This window comes from Elephantulus edwardii, unplaced genomic scaffold (genome assembly GCF_000299155.1).
Source record: "Elephantulus edwardii isolate Elephantulus edwardi_28Jun2011 unplaced genomic scaffold, EleEdw1.0 scaffold00420, whole genome shotgun sequence".
NCBI classification, from domain to species: domain Eukaryota; kingdom Metazoa; phylum Chordata; class Mammalia; order Macroscelidea; family Macroscelididae; genus Elephantulus; species Elephantulus edwardii.
Window position 1 is genome coordinate 492,949 of NW_006400170.1, and position 6,475 is coordinate 499,423.

Genomic DNA, 6,475 nt, shown 5'->3' on the forward strand with positions numbered 1-6,475 from the left:
TCAGGATTCTCTCCTTATCTTTGGTCTGGCAAATTTAACTATGATATGCCTTGAGGTTTTTCTTTTGGGGTCTAGTCTATATGGTGTTTGCAGAGCTTCTTGTGTATATATTATCTCACTCTTCATTATGCCTGGGAAATTTTCCTCTAGTAATTCTTCCACAACTTTTCAGTGCCTTTACTTGCTTCTTCCTGTTCTGGGATTCCAATGATGCGCATGTTATTTCTCTTTATGGTGTCCCACATTATTCTTAGGTTTTCTTCTTTTTCCTTCCTCTTTGAGTCTGCTTTTTCCTCTAGCAAATCAGTGGTGACAATTTTGTTTTCTATTTCACTGGTTCTGTGTTCCATCTCTTCAACTCTGCTCATGTGTCCCTCCATCATGTTGACAGCATCTGAATGAAACATTGATCCTCATATTTTGGATAGTGGTTTCTTGTTTTTCCAATGCCACTAACGTCTCATTTGTTTTCTCTACATTGTTCTGGACTGCTTTTTTCAGTTCCTCCTGGTTTTTGCTTATAGTGTCCTGTAATTCTTTAAGTTTGTCTTTCGTCCATTGAAAAGATTCAATCATTGTTCTTTTAAATTCTGTGTCAGAAAGTTCCATCAGATTTTCTGGCTTCAGGAAATCCATTGATACTGTGTCACCCGTTGGGGATGACATCTTGCTTTGTGCTTGTGTATTGTGTATTGCTTTCTTCGAGACATTGATATGTTCTTAATCAGAAGATAATGCTCTGGAGATCAGTTGGGTAGCTACCAAACTTGTGTTTGTCTCTGAACATCTCACTCCAGGGAAATGTCAGTTCAGAGCCTGTGAGAACAGCCTCTTGTAGGTAAGACTGGATTAAAGGCAGGTTGATTAACGAGATGTGTAGACACAGGTGTGGAGCCAAATGGGGTGGGGCATGCACATGGTTGGGGCGATCACAAGGGCAGGTCAGCTACTTGGGGGACCTCACTCAGTCCTAGTTGTCTGGGTGTGCTTACGGTTGCGGTCCCTATTCAAATTCCAGCTGTCTGTCTCACACCCAGTGGTTTTCATTCACTGGTCCCTGTCTAGTGGTGCTCACGCAGTTGTCCTTGCACAGTGGCCCCTGCCCAGGAAGGATCCTGGGTCCAAGGGGACTCAACAAGACAAAGTCAAATTCCCACCCACCCACTCGCCTCTGGCTGGTCTGCAGTGTCCACAAAAGTTCAGCCAAATTATCACTGGCTTGCTCGTTCCCGGGCAGTTAGCGTGACCCGAGAGAGCTCAGCCAAATTCCCACCAGTGGGCTCACCCTTGGGAACTCTCCCAGACAATCAGCGGTGCCCAAGAAAACCCAGTTAGTATCCTACCAGCCTTTTTCGTGGCAGATCAGTCCTACAGCTGCTCAATTGTTGGCTTAAGACAATGGCTGGATCCGCAATTTGCCTTTGTTTGCTGACTCAGAATCTACTATCCAAGGCTGTTGGTAGGTCTCTGTGCTGCGTGAAGGAGTCTCTAGTGGCCCTGGAGCACCGCCAGGGGTGCAGGGTTGTGGCGAGGCCACCAGGGTGTGCCAGAAGTGTGGGGGCACAGGATGGTGGTGGGGTGGTGTCCCTGGACATGGTGCTGTGGCGGGGGTGGGGGTGCAGGGCTTGGGCAGCACTGGGAGTTAGGGTTTGTAGTCCATTCCCAGATATTAAGCTGCCAAGTCACCAGTCCTCAGCAAATAAGACTTCATGCGCTGTCGCCCTTGTGCGCCATCACCCTTGTGCCTATAGTGCAGATATTTTACAAAAGTGTTTTGCTAATTATTTTTATTATACTGATGACTTTTCGTTATTATTATATCATTAACTACAAATGCTCCATCTTCACAAGCCATCTTTATGCATTACAATATGCTAAAAAAAAGGAAAAATGAAGTGTCTACTGCTATGAATTTGGATATTTTTAAGTCACACATAGATATGGTTTTGATGCCTTTGCGTTATAGTGCTGGAGAAATATTTTTTAACATACCATGGACTGCCACAAAAACTAATAGGTCTGTTCTGGAGAGGATGAAACCAAGCTGCTCCTTGGAAGCAGGAATTTTGAAGCTCCATCTTACAAACTTTGGTTATGAATTCAGAAGGGGCTAATCTTTGGAGAGGGATATTATGCTTGGAAGGGCCGGGGGACAGTGCAGGAGAGGAAGACCCCGGATGAGATGGCTTGATACGGTAAGTGGATTAATGAGGGTAGGGGTGTCAGAGACAGTGAGATTGGCTCAGGAAAGTGCAGGATTCAGAGCTGTTGTGCACAGGGTCGCTCAGAGTCACAAGTGACTCGATGGCATGTAACAATAACAACAGACATGTGAGAGGTACAAGGCTGCACTGAAGCAGGCCTTCCGTGCCTGCCCCAGAGCCCCCACGTTCAGGTTACCTTTCAGTCATCTGGAGCATCAGGCAGTCCTTGTCTTCAGGCCACATATATGTGGGGTGGTGGTGCTGGTGGTTTAGTTGTGTGTTAGGTTTTTTAAATAAAATTTTATTTTAATAAATGTTTACAGAGAAGTTAGATTTGTATTCATTCATTGTTGCACATTTTCCTCCCCCTCCCCCGCGTGATTTGGTTTTTTTGTTTGTTTGTTTGCTCTTTAATATTCGTTCATTGTTGCACAATTACCTACCTCCCCCCTCTCTGCATATGCGGCTTTGTGGAGAATATACTGAGGGATTTCTTTCTGCAAATGTTAATGTGATTTAAAATAGCAATATAAAAGCATCAAGTGTATGTTTGATTAAGAGTCTATCTTCAGCTTAACACTTACTGAACAGTACCAAAAGCTGATTTAGTTAGTGTTAACCCACAGATGTGGTGCCATAGACCCATCCACTGCCTTCAAGTAGGCTCTGACTTCCAGGCCCAAGGACCCAGTGGAACTACACCATAGTGTTCCGAGGCTGCAGATCTTTTATGAAAGCCAGCCATTTCCTCTTCCTGTGGAGGAGAACTCAGACCTCTGACTAATAATTTTGGGTTAGCAGTCAAATTCTTTAACCATTACACCACCAGGCATCCCTAGAGCCAGGCAGCACAAGGGAGTAGTAGTTTTGTCTCACCTTTATCGATGATATGATTTACCATAGTGGAATTATGAAGATCCTACCTGGAGAACCCTAACTGAAAAGTAGACCTGTGGCCATTGTGTCACGTCTGATGCCCACCAACCTTCCAGGATGGAGTAGAACTAACTACCCCAGAGAGTTTCTAAAGCTGGAATCTTTATGAAGGTGGATTGTTATACCTTCCTCTCCTTCCTCTCAGGTCCACAAGCTTTGAGTTAGCGGTGAGCTCATGACCATGGTGCTGCCAGGGCTTCTGGGAGAGAAAATTTTGAAGGAGCGTCATTTTCCCTGTGTGGGACCATAGCTAGGACTAGCAGCTGCACCTCCTTTATTAGCCAGAAAAGCTTTAGGATGAAGATAATGTGGTTAAAACGCGCATCTCCTTAATATTTGTCAGCTGGTCTGAGTAGGTAACAAACATTAGAAAAAGAACATAATAGTATCTGTAGTTACTGATTTAGATGCTAGGTCAGATTTCGTTTTTCTCATTACTGGTGAGTCCACCCACCCAGTGGCACTTTCTTTATAGAAGTACTTCAAGTTCCAAGACTTTATTTTCTACTTAAAAGTTAGACAGCAACTGCTCATTTTCTGTGGTGACATAACAGTTTTTCTCATCTTCTGTTATGTGTAACTATGTTGTATAATGTACACTTTCTACCCCATCAGTCCTGACAAAACACTTAGCATGTTGTTAGGTGCCATCCAGTCGACAACAACATGTAGCAGCCCTGTGAACAACAGACTTGAACCTTGGCTTGTTCTGTGCCATTCTCACCATTTCCTTCATGCTCAAGTTCATTGTTGTTTCAGTCACTGCATCTAGCTCTTGTTGAAGGTCTTTCTCTCTTTCTATGATCCTTGCCTTTCCCAGCATGATGCCATTTTAAAAAACGAAAACAAAACAAAAACCTTCCTAACAACATACCCAAAATATTTTAGACAAAGTTTCACCATCTTTGCCTCTCAGGAGCCCTTTGGTTGTACTTCTTCCAAGACAGATTTCATTTTTCTTTCGGAAGTCCATGGTATGTATAGTCAATACTCTTTTCCAACACCACCATTCAAAGGCATCAGTTTTTTGTAGGTTTTCCTTTATTCATTGCCCAACTTTCAGATGCATAGAAAGCAATTGAAAGGACCATGGCTTGGATCAGGCACAATTTAGTTTTTAAATTGATATATTTACGTTTGAACACTTCAAAGATGTCTCCTTGCCAGCAAATTTTCCCCCAGTGCAGTACACATCTTTTAATTTCTTCACTGCTGCTAGTATGGGTGTTTATCGTAGATTCATGTAGAATTAAATCCTTGACAACTTCATCCTTTTTCCATCTGTCATGATACTATCTATTGGAAGGATTTTTGTTTTCTTGATCTTGAGATGTAGCCCATATTGAAGGCTGTAGCCTTGTAGCAGTTGCTTTAAGCCCTCACTATCTGCGAGAATCAGTTCTTGTGTGTCATCTGCATAACACAGCTTGTTGATAAATCTTCCTCCAATCCTGATGTCACATTCTTCCTCAACAAGTCCAGCTTCTTGAATGATTTGCTCAGCATAAAGATTCAGTAGGTATGGAGAAAAGATATAACCCTAACATATATTTTTCTTCATTTTAAATCATGCAGTTTTTTTTACTTGCCCTGTTCAGAGGAAAATTTCTTGGTCTAGGAAATAAAGGTTTCTCATGAGCAAAATTAAAGTGCTCTGGGATTTCCCTTCTTCTCAGTTTTAGTGAGAATTTGTTTTTATCTACTGTGTCAGATGCCTTTTTAGAGTCAATAAGACATAAATCTACATCTTTCTGGTATTCTTTGTCTTCAGCCAACATTCATCTGACATGAGCAGTAATATATCTGGTGCCATGGCCTCTTCTAAACCCAACTTGAATTTCTGACAGTTCTCTGTCAATGTACTGTTCTATTTTGAATGGTCTTCAGAAAAATTTTTCTTACATGTTAAATTAATGATATTGTTTGACAATTTTCACTTTCTGTTGGATCACATTTCTTGGGAATGGGAACAAATATTGATCTCTTCCAGTCAGTTTGCCAGATAGCTGTTTTCCATATTTGTTGGCAGAGACTGGTGAGCATGTCTGTGGCTGCATCTGTTTCCTGAAACACCTCAGTTAGTTTTCTATTAATTCCTAGGACCTTATTTTTTTCCAGTGCCTTCAGTTGCAACTTGGACTCTTCCATCAGTAGTATTGGTTCTTGATCATATGCTACTTCCTGAAATGTTTCCATGTCAGCCAATTCTTTTTGATGCAATAATTGTGTTTTCCCTCCATCTTCCTTTGAAGCTCCCATGCATTGCTGTTGTTTGGGGCTGTCAAATCAAGTATGACCCATAGTGACCCTATGAACAATAGATCTGAACGGTGTCTTATTCTGTGCCCTCCTGACACATAAGAGCCCATTACGGGAGTCAAGATTTTCCCCATAACATCCTTCAGTATTGCAATATGAAGCATGAATTCGGTCCTCAATTCTTTCAGCGAAATGTGTTCCATTTCATTTTTTATAACTTACCATTTTCCCAGATTCATACTTTATTATGTTCCAATTATTGTAAGATGTTTGCAGCTGTTTCTCCTCGTTTTGAGTCTTGTCATCTCAGCAAATGAAGAACCTTCACTTAGTGACAGTGTTCCTCCATCCGCGTCTTTTGAGGAGGACCTTATCTTTAGACACTGTGCAGCTTGTCCCTCCACTGGCTTCTTCCAGAGGTTTGGAAGACCTGTTATTTCAGGAGTAGATGTCCTGCTTCTTAGTCTGCCTTTGTCTGGAAGTTCGCTGGAACCTGTCTCCCCTGAGTGGCCCTGCTGGTATTTGAAATAGAAATGGCTCAGCACCCAGCACCATAGTGACATGATGTCATCATAGTCCCACAAACCGGCACGAGTGGTGGGTCACAGCTAAATGCAAACCTTGACAAGTCCACAAAGTCAGAGCTGACCTTGCGTTTGTTCCACCTGAGTTTAAAAACCATCTCAAAAATAAATTTGATGCATTAAACACGCTTAGCATAGAGTATTTCAAAGTTATGCAAAATTTAAATTTGCAAAGAGCCATTAAGGATGATATGATTTGTATACTGGTTCTCTTGGTCAGAATAGTTTGAAGTCAGCACCATTAGTCCTCTGTTGTATTTCCTGCTGTTAGTTTGAAGTCCTGCAGTGAATAATCTTCCGTGGAGAAGGGTTCTGGCCTTGTTCACAGGGAGGGTATGTGCTCTCATGTACAGCGACCCTTTGAATGCATCAGCTGCGTGTGACATTGAGTGTTCTTTCTGAGACGGCCACTTTTGAGGTGTGCACCTGTCAGCAACTTCACCGTCCTGGGGCTTTACAGCCCTACGCAGTGCTGAGCGTAAGTAAGTGTTC